Genomic DNA, 15,925 nt, shown 5'->3' with positions numbered 1-15,925 from the left:
GAACTTAGAGCCATTCACAGAGACAATCTGCAAAACTTATATTGAAAAAACCAAAAGGATAAATTATAGTTTGTCATTATATAGGTAATCTCGATATTTCAATAAGTGACAATATTTGAACAAAGTTTTAAAGAAGGTTTTTCTAGCTTTCTTTGATTAGGGAAGCACCCAGATGATTGAGAGACTTACCTGCTGGAAAGCAAAGATTGGGACCTCCTGCCATTGCGGTCTCTTTTCTTATTGAAACTGCGATTCCAGTCTCTGATGAATTTTGCCTCACAAACCAGACAACTGAGTGTGGCTGTGTCACTTAGAAGCTTAGAAATGGGTAAGAAGTTTGGGATCATCATAAACTCAAATTCGAGATTTAAAATCATTGAGGATTTTCACCCAAGAGCAATTGAAAATTGCTAGTGGCTTGTAGCTTCTGTCAGTGTCACATATATCATCTATATTATCCTCATAAAAAATACATTTGAGAAATACTCATGGTGCATAGCCATTTATTTAAACATTTCCTTCTGAAATTTGCTATTTTTAATAAATTGTGTAATGGGAATTTACTTTATGTTTTGGATTCCTGAAAAAAAGGAGCAAGCTGACATTGAGAAATTTAACATTTCCCGTTAAAAAAAAATTAAAATATCAGCTGGGCACGGTGGCTCACGCCTGTAATCCCAGCACTTTGGGATGCCGAGGTGGGCAGATCACCTGAGGTCAGGAGTTTGAGACTAGCCTGGCTAACACGGTGAAACCCCATTTCTACTACAAATACAAAAAATTAGCCAGGCGTGGCGGCAGGTGCCTGTAATCCCAGCCACTCTGGAGGCTGAGGCAGGAGAATCGCTTGAACCCAGGAGGCGGAGGTTGCAGTGAGCCGAGATTGCGCCATTGCACTCCAGCTTGGCCAACAAGAGCGAAACTCCATCTCAAAAAAAAAGAAAAAAAATTAAAATATCAGGAATGTGTTCTTCCCATTTCTCAGTGCTCTTCAATTGGCAGTAGCAAATTTTCCAAAGTCACAAAGCCAGTTAGAAGAAGAGCCAGAACAACAACTTTCATTTTCAGACTCCCAGTTTCATGCTCTTTCGAGTGTAACCTATTTGTGTAAGTGTAAAACCCTTTTCTATCTCCCAAACAAATTTTTTATAAAGTAATATTTTTATGGATGCAGTGTTATTAATGTGGCAGATACCTACATTTTAAAATGACTGTCCCTGAAAGCAACAAATTAGGAAGAATGATAAATTACTAGAACATGTATTAACTGATTTTATTCTATTTGGCACCATTTTCACTCTTTTTTAGATACTTTGCCTTCCAAAATCTTAAAATTTTATTTTTAACTATCTCTGTCTGTTTTTTTCTTCTATTTGGATTTGTGATTAATACTACTAATCTCTTTCTTGCAAAAATTAAGAAGCCAGAAACCTACAATGCCACTTTAAAGAAAGATTCCATTATTATTTTAAACCCCCAGATCTGGATGTTTAACAAAGGGTTTAGTTGTTATAAACTCGTTTAGGGCAGAGACCATGTCATGTTCACCATTGCATCTAGGCACCTCACAGAATGCCTGGCATAGGGTCAAATGTGTGTGTTGAATGAATGCATGGAGCAGCCTCGTGTGGAAGGTAAACAGGAATGCGGGGCAGATACTAATATCCCAGCTTTCTTGATATGAAAACCAAGGTAGAGGGAAGATAAGAGATTAGCCTATGTTTCTACAGCTACAGTAAAATGTGATGAAGTTCATGCTGGAATCCTGATACATCCATTAGTATTTAACATCACAGATTCTCATTCTAATGAAAGTTACATGCATCACTAACCTCCGATAATCATTCCTCTAAACTTTAGGATTTCTCCTTTTCATACATTAGTCTGTACCTAAATCCCCAAATAACTAAATATTTCTTGATATAAAACTATGTTACTTAAAAATAGAAAATAACATTAGTGTATAATTGTAGGCAATTCTGTTAAGGAAATTTGTTGTTTAATTCTAATGCTCACTAAAGGGAAAATAGCTTTAAAACTGTACATAGGGAAAAGCTAATAGAGTTGCACATATCGGCTGGCCGTTCTACACATAGGCAACTTTTTATGCAGCATTAAAAGGCTTGCAGAGGGTAAAATTGGATAAATTAAGTTAAATATAGCATATTTAAATCTGAAGTTAATGTGGAATATCACGACCCCCTTCACTGTTTACCCCACTTTGTACTTATATAAAATATTTGATCAAAATCTTACGTCATAATTACATTAAGCTAGCCAACATAATAAATGGAAAAGTATCTCTAACATTAAACAAAGGGGCAAAAATATAAATTTTATACTACTCAAAAACAGGATGCATTTATTAGGCATACATTGCATGTCAGATACTGGGGATATAAAAGTAAAGAAGATACTTTCTCTGTCTTCCTGTTGCTCACAGCCTGGTTCAGGTGGAAACTCCTCAACTGCTTGCCCTGTCTAGGGATTTCCTTCTGCAAGAGCAGACCCTTTCTGGAATGCTTCCACTTTCTTCAAATAGAATTGTCATACATAAACTTTTTAAAAAATAACATTTGCATAGTGTTTTACTATCTTGAAATTAATCTCCTGTCATCCTTACAAGTCATGTTAGACCTATATAGAAAACATTATAATTCTATTTTTTAAAAATCTGTGAACTGAGACAAGCTGAGTTACTTTAGAGATCTGGTCTCCTAGCTCCTAGTATTGTATGTACACTTTGTAATACAACAAAGTGAATTACAACAAAGTGACTCTTAAGTTACATAGACCTGGATCTGAATCCTGATTAGGCATGTCATTTAGCCTTTTTGTTTTAACTTCTCCTTCAGAAAAATAGGGCAAAGACCTAATTTGTAGGCTTAGTATGAAGATCAGAAGTAATTTGGGTAAATCAGCAGGCATAAATTAGTTACTCAATAAATAACAGTTATCATTATCCTGATATTGCCTTTGAAATATGGCAACTTTTCAAAATGTTTTTACTACTTTTTAATTTTTATGAAAAAATATTTTTATCCTTCATTTTAACGAACAAAATTATTCCTCAAAATCTAGAATTATGGCAGAACGATAGAAAATAAAATATAGTAAGAAAAATAATATTGAATGGGGGAAGAAAGTTTCACTATAGAGAGTTATAAATAGAGATCACTCCAACATTTGGTGCATTATCATTATTTTGAGTCATAATATTTCTATAAAAGTTGCTTCCAACTATAAAAAATGTAATCCTGGGAAAGAAACAAAAGAAAGCTCAGCTGTACTGAAGGCATCATTATTCTTCTAGCTCTAATTGTGCCACCTAAAGTGAACTTTTAATACCATTTTATATAATATTTTAAAAGTGGAATTTTCACATATTTATAGCCTTAGGAACCATGGGAATATAGAATTTTAGAAACAGAGGAAGCAATCATTAAAAATTGTCAAATTTAATACCCACAATTAATAGATGGAGAAAGTGAGGCTCAGAGAGAATGAACCTGCTCAAAGGAGGGGAAAGAAGATAATAATATAGAAATTGTTGAAGAGGAAGAGAGAGCAGAAGGTGGTGGCAGAGGCATTGTTACTGGAGGGAGGAGATGGTTTGTATTAAGGTCTGAGCTGATGGAGTGGCAATAAGGAAGAAGGCGTCACTGCTCCAGGGATGTACCATGACACTTACTTGAAGAAAGAAGAGAAAGAGCTAGCTAAATAAATAAATAAATAAATAAAAATAAAGCCTTTAATCTGAGAGATCTTAAGCCATTTGGAGAGTTGGTTCATTTAAGAGAGATACCCAGAGTTAGCACCTTGTTGTAGCTTACTTATTGTATCCCCACAGCTCCTGAGGGGAGGAGAATAAAGCTTCAGGGAAGCTGAATGGTTTGTCCGTAAAGCTGTTGAAGTCAGAACTAGAATTAGAAGTCTAGTTTTCTGCCTCCAAAGCTTGTATTTCTCTCACTGAACTATTGAATCTAAGCAAAAGTTGTCTGGTAGGTAACAGTCATAGTAAATGAAATATTGGCAAAGCAGTTAAATTAGCTCTAAAGATTAGCCCTAAGCTTCTGTGATACTGAGGTTTTATTCTCTAATATAGGGAAAATTGACTGACATGGGGGCTTCCTCAAATATTTTTATACTCAGTATCCCTAGCACTTCTATGTTTTTTGTCCTTTTCACAAGGACAAAATACAATATTATCAAGTCTTAATTTGTGCTTAAGGCTTGCCTGCAGTTGTATAGGTGGATTATAGCAGAGCTAGAATGATATATTAGGATTTCTTACTTTGAGTTCTTTATTTTTGAGACAAGTTCAATTAATCTAATTTTATTCATCAAATGTTCAAATCATTGAGAGTATTTGTAAAATAAGTTAAAATTATAGCCCTGAGGTTCCCGTGCCCAATCAACTGAAGATATCTGCTTCTCTACTGCTCATTATTCAGTATATAAGAATCAGTTAAAAATCCTGAGAAATAAGGGGGAGAAAGCAAATGTCAACCTTAAACACTCCGAATAATTTTTGAATGAAGCCATAGTAAAATTCACTTACATGAAGGAGACCTGAACTGTCATCTACAGAAAGCTCTCCTTAGAAAAGTTCTGTAAGAGTGCTGAAGAGTAGTGCCAAAGTAAGAGAAAACACAGAATGTCCCTGGTGTTTTTGGTATAACACTATCAATTCTATAACTTATATAGGCATTAAAATCACCATAATTCATTCTCAAAAATGTTAAATTTTTAGAAGGAAAACTCATAAACAAATAATAATCACATTCCTAAACCTATAGAGTCTGTTATTCAAAGAAACAACATTTGAATTGTTAGAACTGAATTCATTGAGTGCACACTAAACCTGAAATAAAATTTTAAATTTCTTCTCCAACAGAACTCAAATGTATGTTTCAGATTAACTCTCAATTCAATCGTTGAATAGCAAGAGCACCACAAATACTGAAGAACAGGCATACTCTAAGTCTACTCCAACTATGTTATTAATATCATATTTGCATATTTGACATATAAGGAGAAAAACAGAAGATGCATTAGGTTTTAAGAACATAAGAGAGAATTTCATTAGTTTAGGGATGTTTCTTAAGCTCCAGTTTTGATAGAAATAATGAGGAAAAAACCTTTCTTTTTTACCTAGGTTGTTTACACCACTCTCCTATATTAAACATTTTTCTAATATTACACAATTTTGAGGAAAGCAAAATAATGCTAATAACATATATATATGTATAGAATTATTATTTTGCATTCACTTTCTGTTTGTTTTGAAATGGAAGAGAAAAGCAATGTTATAAATATGAAATATCTGAATAAGCAATTAGTTCTACCTTAAGTTTGCATTACAAAAATATCTTTGATTTTCTACTCATTTTAGAGAGGGAAATATTACCACTCTAATTTTAACAAAATCAAGATATAATCAAAACAGTTAAAGAGTCTGTGAAAGTAAAAATAATAGTTAAAAGAAAAAAGCATTAAATCTTTATCAATTTTTACATATAACTTACCTTGTGAAAGATCAGGAGATTCTAACTTTAGAGTACTGTCTGTGCAGTTTCTCCAAAACTCAGCCCTGATGGTGAGTTTTCTCTCTGAGTTTTTATAGTCTCAGTTATACACCCCTTACTCCAATCCCTGCCTTTGCTTTCTCTTACATCATTTCTACAGATTTTCCACTGAACATTTTCCCAAGCCTCTCCTCGATCTCTTTCTCTCCCTCCCTCTCCCTTCCTTCTTCAGTTTCTCCCTCCCTCCTTTCCCTCCATATTTAGTCTATCTATTGCTTTGATCATGGCATTTAAATAACGATGGAAGTATAGGCTCTGGAAAATTTAAATATAGATTTAGTATTGTGTTCAGCTTCACACCCATCACCTCTTCCTGAGGTTTTAGTCAAGCTCTGATTATTACAAATCATATTTGGGAAATAAAATGCACTAAGATTTGTTAAAAAGTCACCAGGGAATTTCAAAGTACGATTTAGAGAGATTATAATCAGACACAAACTGATTTATTGGTGCAATTTTTGGACCTTTAAATGATCAGCTATGGAAATAATGAGTACTTTCAGCCTCCGTCAGGTGCACAGTGCTGTGTCAGTGAAACACAATGACAGCTACTTCGTAATTAACATTGCTATACTGGGAAGGCTGTCACTAACAAACCTATAAATACTGAGCTGTGACATGTGAGCTATAAATGAAGACGTTGTAATCATTTTTATCTTGCTCTTGTTCTTCAGTACTTTGATTTCTTTTTAACCAAAATATTTCTGCCTTTGGCTGAAGGTTTTCTTTCATTCTTATCTCCTACTAATTACATTTGCATCCTTACATACACAAATTATTTTTTAAATGAATTATTAAGTTATAAAGGTAACATGTTATGTTATTAGATCATTAATGGCTCATTTGATTCACCAGAAGGTCCCCATCTGACAGGTAAAGAGGCCAAGGCTCAGATAAATTAAGTGACTTTATGAGATCACACAGCTAAGAAGTAGTCGCAGAGCTGGATTTCAAATGCAGATCTTCCTAACTCCATATCCAGTTCTTTTCGCACGACTGCATTCTATCTCACTGCTTTAAAAGCTAGAAAAGAGAATCCAAACCAGATTATATTTTTGCACAAAAAGCAATAAATTTATTCTTTTTGGTTTCCCTAAAAAGGCCATTTAAAATGCTAGTCACTAGTATAAGAACAATTACATGGTTAATTTGGATCTAGATGGGGAAACTGACCAGAGCACACAGAATTAGTGGGACAGTAAAATGCTTCATTTTTATTACAGGTTTCCAGGGATAACATATGTCTCAACAAGCTTGAAATTTGAGTAGTTGGCAGAGACAGTTCACAAATCAAGATAAAAATACAGCCTAATTGTGGACCCTTGTTTAGACATTACTGCCATAAAACAATTATGTTAGCTTGAATCCACATGATGGAAAACTCTCAATATAGAATTAATGGATGCATCATAATGCTACCAGAAGCCAATATTATTGACATACCTTCTACCCTTATTTGAAATGCCTCTCTTAGCATGCCGACAAGTGATATCTGTGGCTGATTTATTCCAGATCTGTCCCTGCTTAGACAGTCCAAAGATTCCACCCTATTTGTGGATTTTGTTGACCTAATTCAAAAGTTTGACTTAACTGTTCTGCAGCAGTAGAAATAGCAACAGTTTATTCCAGGAACATCCATGGTACATTTAAGCCATTTTTACAGCCTTCTGTATATTATACACCTCTATATGATTTACTTATGCATTTACACATGATAGAAAAATTCCATTACCTTCAAAAGAGAGAGGAAAAATGGGAACATGCAAAGAAATAAAAAGATAAAGAGAATAAATATTCAGTGTTGGATGGGGAGAGTCTAAGACGAGAAAGGGAGAAGATATTAATGAAAACTTTTTCAGCTAGCGTGTCATGATTTAATTCCCATAACAACCTTGCCAAGGAAGTATACTTTTTCAAATATAATGAATAGAAAACTAAAGCTCAAATCTGTAAAATGGGTGCCCCAAATCTTCTTAGCTTAGAAGTGACAAGACAAAGGGTTGAACCTTACTATCTGTATCTGTCAGAATCTGGCAGAAAAGAGATGGCACGTTCCAGTTGAGTAATTTGAAGAGAATGTGATGTGAACATCGTGTAGAAGAACCAGAAGGGATCATGTGGTATAGTAAACCCTAGTCCTGAAGAGTCAAGGATAGTTACAGGGACGCAGAGACAAAGGGATCCTGAGTAGAGAAAGTTGTCTGGCAGAAGTGTGACATTTCACAAAAGGACATGGCAAGTCAAGAGCAAACCAGAGGGCATGGAACCTATGAAATAAGCACCAGACTTCACTCTACTTCTTTTCTTCAGTCTCCTGTGGTGTTTCCCTTTGGTGAAACCAAACTGGAAAAGAGATTGAAAGAGGGGAGATAAAAGGGAGCCAGTACATCATTTAACCTCAGAACTGTGCTCCGAGAAACACAAATTTGGTCCTTTGTAAAGACCAACATGACTGCAAATGCCACTGTTATTCACATTGTTGTCTAATATTTCCTGCTGTTTTTTCAAGTCAGGTTTGTTGAGGTAAAATTTACATACACAACATTTACTCGTTTAAACTGTACAGTTTGACGAGTTTTGACAAATGCAGATGCTATGTATCTTCAACTACAATCAAGATACAAAACATTTCTATTATTCCCCAAATTTCCTAAATGCCTCTTTGCAGTCAATCCCTTACCCCACCCCTAGGTCCTGGCAATCACTGATTTGATTTCTGTCCCTTTTTGTGTCTTTCCTAGAGGCTGTAGGAATAAAACATATAGTATGTAGCATTTGGGATCTATTTCCCTTAGAATAATGTTTTTGAGTCTTTTTTTTTCTTTTTTTTTTTTTTTTTTTAAACGGAGTCTCACTCTGTCACCCAGGCTGGAGTGCAGTGGCATGATATTGGCTCATTGCAACCTCCGCCTCCCGAGTTTAAGTGATTCTCCTGCCTCAGCCTCCCAAGTAGCTGGGACTACAGGCGTCCGCCACCACGCCAAGCTAGTTTTTTGTATTTTTAGTAGAGACGGGGTTTTGCCATATTGGCCAGGCTGGTCTGGAACTCTCGAGCTCAGGCAATCCACCCGCTTCAGCCTCCCAAAGTGCTGGGATTACACGTGTGAGCCACCACGCCCAGCATGTTTTTGAGTCTTATCCATGTTGTTAAAGGTATGAGTATTGTTTTTTGTTTTGTTTGTTTTTGTTTTTGTTTTGAGACAGAGTCTTCCTCTGTCACCCAGGCTGAAGTGCAGTGGCGTGACCTCAGTTCAGCTCCCGGGTTCAAGAGATTCTCCTGCCTCAGCCTCCTGAGTAGCTGGGTCTGAGGCGTGCACCACCACAACCCTGCTATTTTTTTTTTTTTTTCGTATTTGTGGTAGAGATGAGATTTCACCCTGTTGGCCAGACTGGTCTTGAACCCCGGACCTCAAGTGATCCATCTGCCTCGGCGTCCCAAAGTGCTGGGATTAAAGGTGTGAGCCACCATGCCTGGCCATGTATAAGCATATTTAAAAGGATGACTGTTCTATTGGATGAATGTACTATAATTTGCTTATTCATTCACCAGTTGGTGAAAATGTGGGTTGTTTCCTGTTTTGAACAAATATGAATAAAGCAACCATGAACATTAATGTAGAGTTCTTTGAGTGAATACATGTTTTCATTTCACCTGAGCATATACGTAGACATGGGATTCCTATATCATGTGGTAAGCATATGTTTAACTTAACAGGAAATAGCTAAGCTGATTTCCAAATGGTTCTACCATTTTGCCTTCCCACCAGCAATGTAGGAGAGTTCTATTTGCTCAGCATGCAGGCGAGCATTTGATATTGCCATTAAAAAAATTAAGTCATTCGAAAAATTGTATAGGGGGAAAACATGTCATTGTATTTCAATTTGTATTTCCCTAATAAGTAATGATGTTGAGAGTCTTGCCATGTACTTATATATCTTCTTTGGTAGCCTGTCTGTTCAAATGTTTTTAAATATTGAGTTGGGAGATTTCTTCATATATTCTGGATACAAGATTTTTATAAGGTTTGTGTTTGGTGATTTGTTTCTTACTCTAGATTTTTTTTTCATTTTTATAACAGTTTATTTCACAGAGCAGGCATTTTTAACTTTAATGAAATTCTATTTATTAGCCCCTTTTTAATGGGTCATGTTTTTGTGCCTTAAGAAATAATTCCCTCACTCAAGTTTGCAAAAAATTTCTCTTACGTTTTCTTCTAGAATATTTTCAAAATTCGTTTGGCTATTTTAAGCCCTTTCATTTCCATATGAAGTTTATGATCACCCTATCAATTTGAAAAAAAAAGAATCTGCTAGGATTTTGATTGGGATCTCATTGAACTTATAGATAAACTTGGGGAGAATTGACGTCTTATCAGTATTCAGTCATCCTATTCATAAACATAATATATTGCTTTTTTTTTTTTGAGATGGAGTCTCACTCTGTCTGCCAGGCTGGAGTGCAGCTCTGCCTCGCAGGTTCAAGAAATTCTCCTGCCTCAGCCTCCCACGTAGCTGGGACGACAGGCCCATGCCACTACTCCCAGCTAATTTTTATACTTTAAATGGAGATGGGGTTTTGCCATGTTGGCCAGGCTGATATTGAACTCTTGACCGCAAGTGATCTGCCTGCCCTCAGCCTCCCAAAGTGCTGGGATTACAGGTGTGAGCCACCACACCTGACCAATATATTGCTCTTTCATTTAAATATTTAATTTCCCTTAATGTTTTTCTTTTTAGCATACAAAATTGTACATATTTTGTTAAAATTTTCCCTAATTATTAATTATTTCATGCTTTGATACTCTTGTAAATTATAATTTTTAAAATTTCAATTTTGGAGTGGACACTCCTAGCATATAAAATATGACTGATTATTATATATTGATCTTTTATTCTGTGATCTTGGTAAACTTACTTTTTATTTTAGTAAGTTTCTTTAGATTATACATGTGTAAAAAATCATCTTGTTTGGAAATAGAAAGTGTTTATATCTCCCTTTTGAATCTGTATGTCTCTTACTGGTTTTTATTCTCTATTGCCTCAGCCAGTTCCTCCAGTGCAATATGGAATAGATGTGAAATGAATGAACATCCTTGCCTTGCTCTTTATCAGTTGGTGGTGTTCAGGGGAGAAATTAATTCTTTCACCATTAATAATAATAACAGTAGGGTTTTTGTAGATGTCTTTTTTCAGGTTGATGATGGTTCCTCCTATTATTAGTTTCCTGAAAGTTGTTGGTGTTTTTTTTTTTTTTTTTTGAAGGAGGGTCATAAATGAAGAGTCAATTTTGTCAATTAAAAAAGTTGTTTTCAATTATTGAGATTGTTTTGCTTTTTGTATATTAATATAATGAATTATAACTTTGTTTTGCCGAGATAAACTCCACTTGATTATGACATATTATCTGTTTTCTTTATTGCTGAATTTAAGTGCTAATATTTTTTTAACAATCTTTATTCATAAGAGATATAGACCTTTTGTTTTTAGAAAGTTCATCTCTCATGTATAGTATCAGGGTTATGCTTATCTTGTAAAATGATTGAAGAGAATTATACCTTCATCTATTTTTTGGAAGAGTTTTTGTGGAGTTTGCATTATTTCTTTCTTAAATATTTGGAGAATTCACTAGTGAAGCCATCTATGCCGTTAGTTGTCTTTGTAGAAAGGTTTCTAGCTAAAACTTTAAATGATTTAATAGATACAGGGCTAATCACTTTAGCTATTTTTTTTTTTCTGAATGCACTCTTATAGCTTGTATCTTTTAAATATGTCCACTTCATTAATTATTAGAGTGTATTCATACTATTTTTATTTTGTCCTTCTGATAGCTATAGGATCTGTAGTGATGTCCCTATTTCATTCTTAATTCAGTATTTTTTTAAATTTACTTTTAATTATTATGAGTACATGATAGTCATACATACAGTATTCTTCTTTAAGCTTTTTTCTTGACCATTCTAGTATTTTATCAAATTTATTTATTCAAGAAATCAATATTTGCTTTAATTAATTTTCTATATTATTTTTATCATTTTATTTTGTTGATTTTACTTTGTATTATTTCTTTCCTTTTGTTTCATCTGGGTTTAGTTTTCTCATATGTTTTTATTTTCTTAAGGTAGATTCTTAAATTGCTGATTATAGACATTTCTTGTATTCTAATATAGGGATTTATTGCTATGATATGGTTTAGTTTTGTGTCCCCACCCAAATCTCATGTTGAATTGTAATCCCCAGTGTTGGAGGAGGGGCCTGGTAGGAGATGATTGTGTGTCTGGAATTGGTTCCTTCTGGTGGGTTCTTGGTCTCGCTGACTTCAAGAATGAAGCCGCCGACCCTTGAGGTGAGTGTTACAGTTCTTAAAGATGGTGTGTCCGGAGTTTGTTCCTTCAGATGTTCAGATGTGTCTGGGGTTTCTTCCTTCTGGTGGGTTTGTGGTCTTGCTGACTTCAGGAGTGAAACTGCAGACCTTTGCGGTGTGTTATAGCTCTTAAAGGTGGTGTGTCTGGAGTTGTTCGTTCCTCCCAGTGGGTTTGTGGTCTTGCTGGCTTCAGGAGTGAAGCTGCAGACCTTTGCAGTGAGTGTTACAGCTCATAAAGGTACTGCGGACCCAAAGAGTGAGGAGCAGCAAGATTTATTGTGAAAAGCAAAAGAACAAAGCTTCCACAGTGTGGAAGGGGACCCCAGTGGGTTGCCGCTGCTGGCTCGGGCAGCCAGCTTTTATTTCTTTGTTTGGCCCCACCCACATCCTGCTGATTCACCCATTTTACAGACAGCTGATTGGTCCATTTTACAGAGAGCTGAGTGGTCCGTTTTACAGAGAGTTGATTGGTCCATTTTTACAGAGTGCTGACTGGTGCGTTTACAAATCTTTAGCTAGACACAGAGCACTGATTGGTGCGTTTACAATCCTCTAGCTAGACAGAAAAGTTCTCCAAGTCCCCATCTGACCCAGAAGCCCAGCCAGCTTCACCTCTCAATGCCCCCTCTAAACAGGACACCCCAACTGCTGTTGGGAATTGGGCAATGACTGTTCTAGCTACTTCCTGCTGGATAGGGGCGAAGAAGGTGCCCTGCAGTTGTAGTGTCCTCCAAACGGGAACTCTTTAGGCCAGCGAAAGGGCCAGCAGGTCAGTCCAGGGGTCCTCGGTAGAAGTTGTTAGTTGAGCTCATTTTGGGGTTCTATTTGTAAGACAATCTGTAGCTTGATGGACTTGATTCTAGAGGAAACAAATTTGACAAGGAGGTTAAAAATACAGGGCCCGAAGGTGAGTAATAGCAAGATGGCTGCCATGGGACCTAGAAGGGGGAGAAGCCATGTTGCCCAACTCCAGAGGTTAGTATAAGAGTTGTGAACGGCGTTGTCTGATTTCAGAAGCCTTTTCCTGTAAACACTGGGTGGCATCTCGTACTATCCCTGACTGGTTAGCGTAAAAACAACACTCTTCCCCTAAGAAGGTGCAGAATCCTCCTTTCTCAGCAATGAGGAGGCGTAGACCTCAGCGGTTTTGGAGAGTCACTGCTGCTTTTTCCTTAATCACCCGGGAGGACCCATCTATTGTCATGTCCTGAAGGGAGTTCCTCCTATGTCTGGTTGGACTTTTGTATGGTAATGAGATTTAGATCTCCTGTTAGGAAACCTGCTGGGTTAAGGATTTTTGATAGGAAGGCTATGGGTTGTCAGTGGCCTCAGTGCTTTTGGGCTATGCCCTTGTTTGTACTGACAACAAGGTGGTATTGGAGTGTTACAGAGAAGACCTTCAATTATCAATTATAGGTTTTAAATTTACTCTGGCTTTTAAAGGAATAGGGTACACTGTTTTTTTCTTTACCACTTCTATCTCTTTCTCTCCCTTTGACTCCTTTGTCTCTTCCTCTCTTTCCTTCTCTCTTTGACTTTCTGTGTCTCTCTCTTTCTCTCTCACTCCCTCTTTCTCTCTGTCTCTTCCTCTCTCTATCTCTTTGTCTTCGTCTCTTTCTTTCTCTCTGATTCCCTCTTTTTCTCTCTCTTTCTCTGTCTCTCTCTCTGACTTTCACTTTCTCTCTTTCCTTTCTGCTGGTCTTTCCCTCCCTCTGCCAGCCACTTATGCTGCTGTTCTCCCCTCTCCTTCCCCTTTTTGATGGCTTTGACAGTGTAAGACTGCCACCTCCTTGGGTTTTTACACTGCATGCAATAACTCCATGGTTTCCTTGTGGTATTTAATGGGGTTCCCCCAGAGGTTAGGAACTCCCTTTCTTTCCATATTGCAGCATGGACATGTAGGATTAGATAAGCATACTTTCTACTGTATACACATTTATTCTTTTTCTTTTTCCCAGTTCTAAGGCTCAGGTAAGTGCCACTAGTTCTGCTAATTGGGTGCTGGTCCCTGGGGGAAGAGGCTTACTTTCAAGTTTGGTTACATCACTAACTATGGCATAACCTGCCCTTTGTATCCCATTCTCCACAAATGAACTTCCATCGGTATATAGGTTAAGGTCAGGATTAGCTAAGGGGACTTCTAAGAGATCATTTTGGGCGGCATAAGTCTGGATTATAATTTGTTGGCAGTCATGCTCGATTGGTTCCCCATCCTCTGGGAGAAAATTGGCAGGGTTGAGGGCCATGCATGTACGTATTTGAAGCACTGGTCCCTCAAGGAGTAGTGCCTGGTATCTAAGTAGGCAGTTGTCTGATAGTATGCCATTTACATCATGAGTAGTCTGGACAGTGAGATCCTTTCCTTGCATTATTTTGATAGCCTCTGACACTGAGATGGCCACCACCACAACTACCCTTAAACAGTGAGGCTAGCCTTTTGCTACTACATCAATTTCCTTACTTACGTATGCCACTTGTTGTGGGGTTGTCCCATGAGTCTGAGTAAGGACTCCAAGAGCTATCCCTGCTCTCTCTGTGATGTATAAAGAGAAGTTTTGTCCTGTGGGAAGGCTTAAAGCTGGCGCTTGTACTAGGGCCTGCTTTAAGGTTTTGAAGGCTGTTTCTGCCCCTGGTTCCCATTCTGCTAGATGAGTATTTGCCCTCTGGGTCTCCATGATTAGAGTATAGAGGGGCCTGGCTATCTTGCTGTATCTGGGGACCCATAGTTGGCAAAAGCCAGTGATTACAAGGAACCCCCACAACTGTTTTAATGTCTTAGGGTGAGGATAAGCCAGTATAGGCTGTATTCATTCCTTGCTGAGGGCCCTCGTTCCTCTGGCTAAGATTAGGCCTAGATATTTGACCTGCTGTAGGCAAAACTGGGCCTTCGACCTAGACACCTTGTACACTTGATTAGCTGGAAAGTTCAAGAGATCTAGAGTAGCCTGCTGGCATCAGGCTTCTGAACTGGTAGCCAAAGTAAATCATCCACATACTGAAGGACCAGAGTGCCTGGACTTGAGAAGTGGCCTAGATCTTGGGCCAGTGCCTGACCAAACAGATGAGGGCTATCCCTAAACCCTTCGGGCAAGACCATCCATGTAAGTTGGGACGTGTGGTCTGTGGGATCCTCAAAGGCAAAGAGAAACTGGAGGTAAGAGTGCAGGGGAATACAGAAGAAGGCATCCTTGAGGTCCAGAACAGTGAACCATTCTGCTTCCTCTGGTATTTGAGAGAGCAGGGTATAGGGGTTGGGTACAACTGGATATGGAGGAATTAGTGCCTCATTGATAAGTCTAAGATCTTGCACTAGTCTGCACTGACTGTTCAGTTATTGTCCTCCTAGAATTGGGGTGCTGCAGGGACTGCTGTATTTCCTTACTAAGCCTTGAGCTTTTAAATGTTTAACAATATCTGGTAATCCTTCATGAGCTTCAGGCCTTAAGGGATATTGCCTTTGATAAGGAAAAGTGGTGGCATCTTTTAGCCTGATTTGGACTGGGTGGGCATTTTTTTGCCCTTCCAAATTGTCCTTCCAATGCCCAGACTTCAGGGTTCATTCCCTCCTCAGGTAGGGGACAACAAATGGGTAACTTGTTCCCCATATTCATGTAGATAATAGCTCCAGCTTTGGCTAATATATCCCTCCCTAATAAGGGTGTGGGACTTTCAGGCATAACAAGAAAGGCATGTGAAAATAGCAAAGTCTCCCAATTACAACTGAGGAGGTGAGAGAAATACCTGGTTACAGGCTGTCCCAGGATTCCTCGGATGGTAATGGACCTTGAGGACAGTCGTCCAGGACAGGAGATTAACACTGAGAAGACCACGCCAGTGTCCAGGAGGAAGTCAATTTCCTGGCCCTCAATGGTTAAATGTACCTGGGGCTCAGTGAGGGTGATACATGAGCTGGCACTTGCCCGGGCACCCTCAGTTGTGTTGTTTTGGATCATCTGGTTGGGGGCTTCTGGCCCAG

The 15,925-nt window shown here is 37.7% G+C and overlaps 1 protein-coding gene across 6 annotated transcripts in view; it reads right to left on the bottom strand.

Moving 5' to 3' along the window:
- The window catches only part of OSTN (osteocrin), a 276,583-nt gene that overhangs the window by 59,742 nt on the left and 200,916 nt on the right, over positions 1-15,925 (bottom strand). The window contains exon 1 of one of the 6 annotated variants that reach the window (XM_019023173.4): positions 5,529-5,682. The exons of the other annotated variants lie outside the window; for them this stretch is intronic. The gene's annotated coding sequence lies outside the window, so the exon portion shown is untranslated. Of the gene's footprint in view, positions 1-5,528; positions 5,683-15,925 lie in introns of those variants that run through there. 6 annotated transcript variants of the gene reach the window in all.

The sequence above is a fragment of the Gorilla gorilla genome, chromosome 2, assembly GCF_029281585.2.
Source record: "Gorilla gorilla gorilla isolate KB3781 chromosome 2, NHGRI_mGorGor1-v2.1_pri, whole genome shotgun sequence".
Taxonomy (NCBI): Eukaryota; Metazoa; Chordata; class Mammalia; order Primates; family Hominidae; genus Gorilla; species Gorilla gorilla.
Note: the sequence above shows the minus strand (reverse complement) of the source record. Positions and strands in the feature narration are given on the sequence as shown.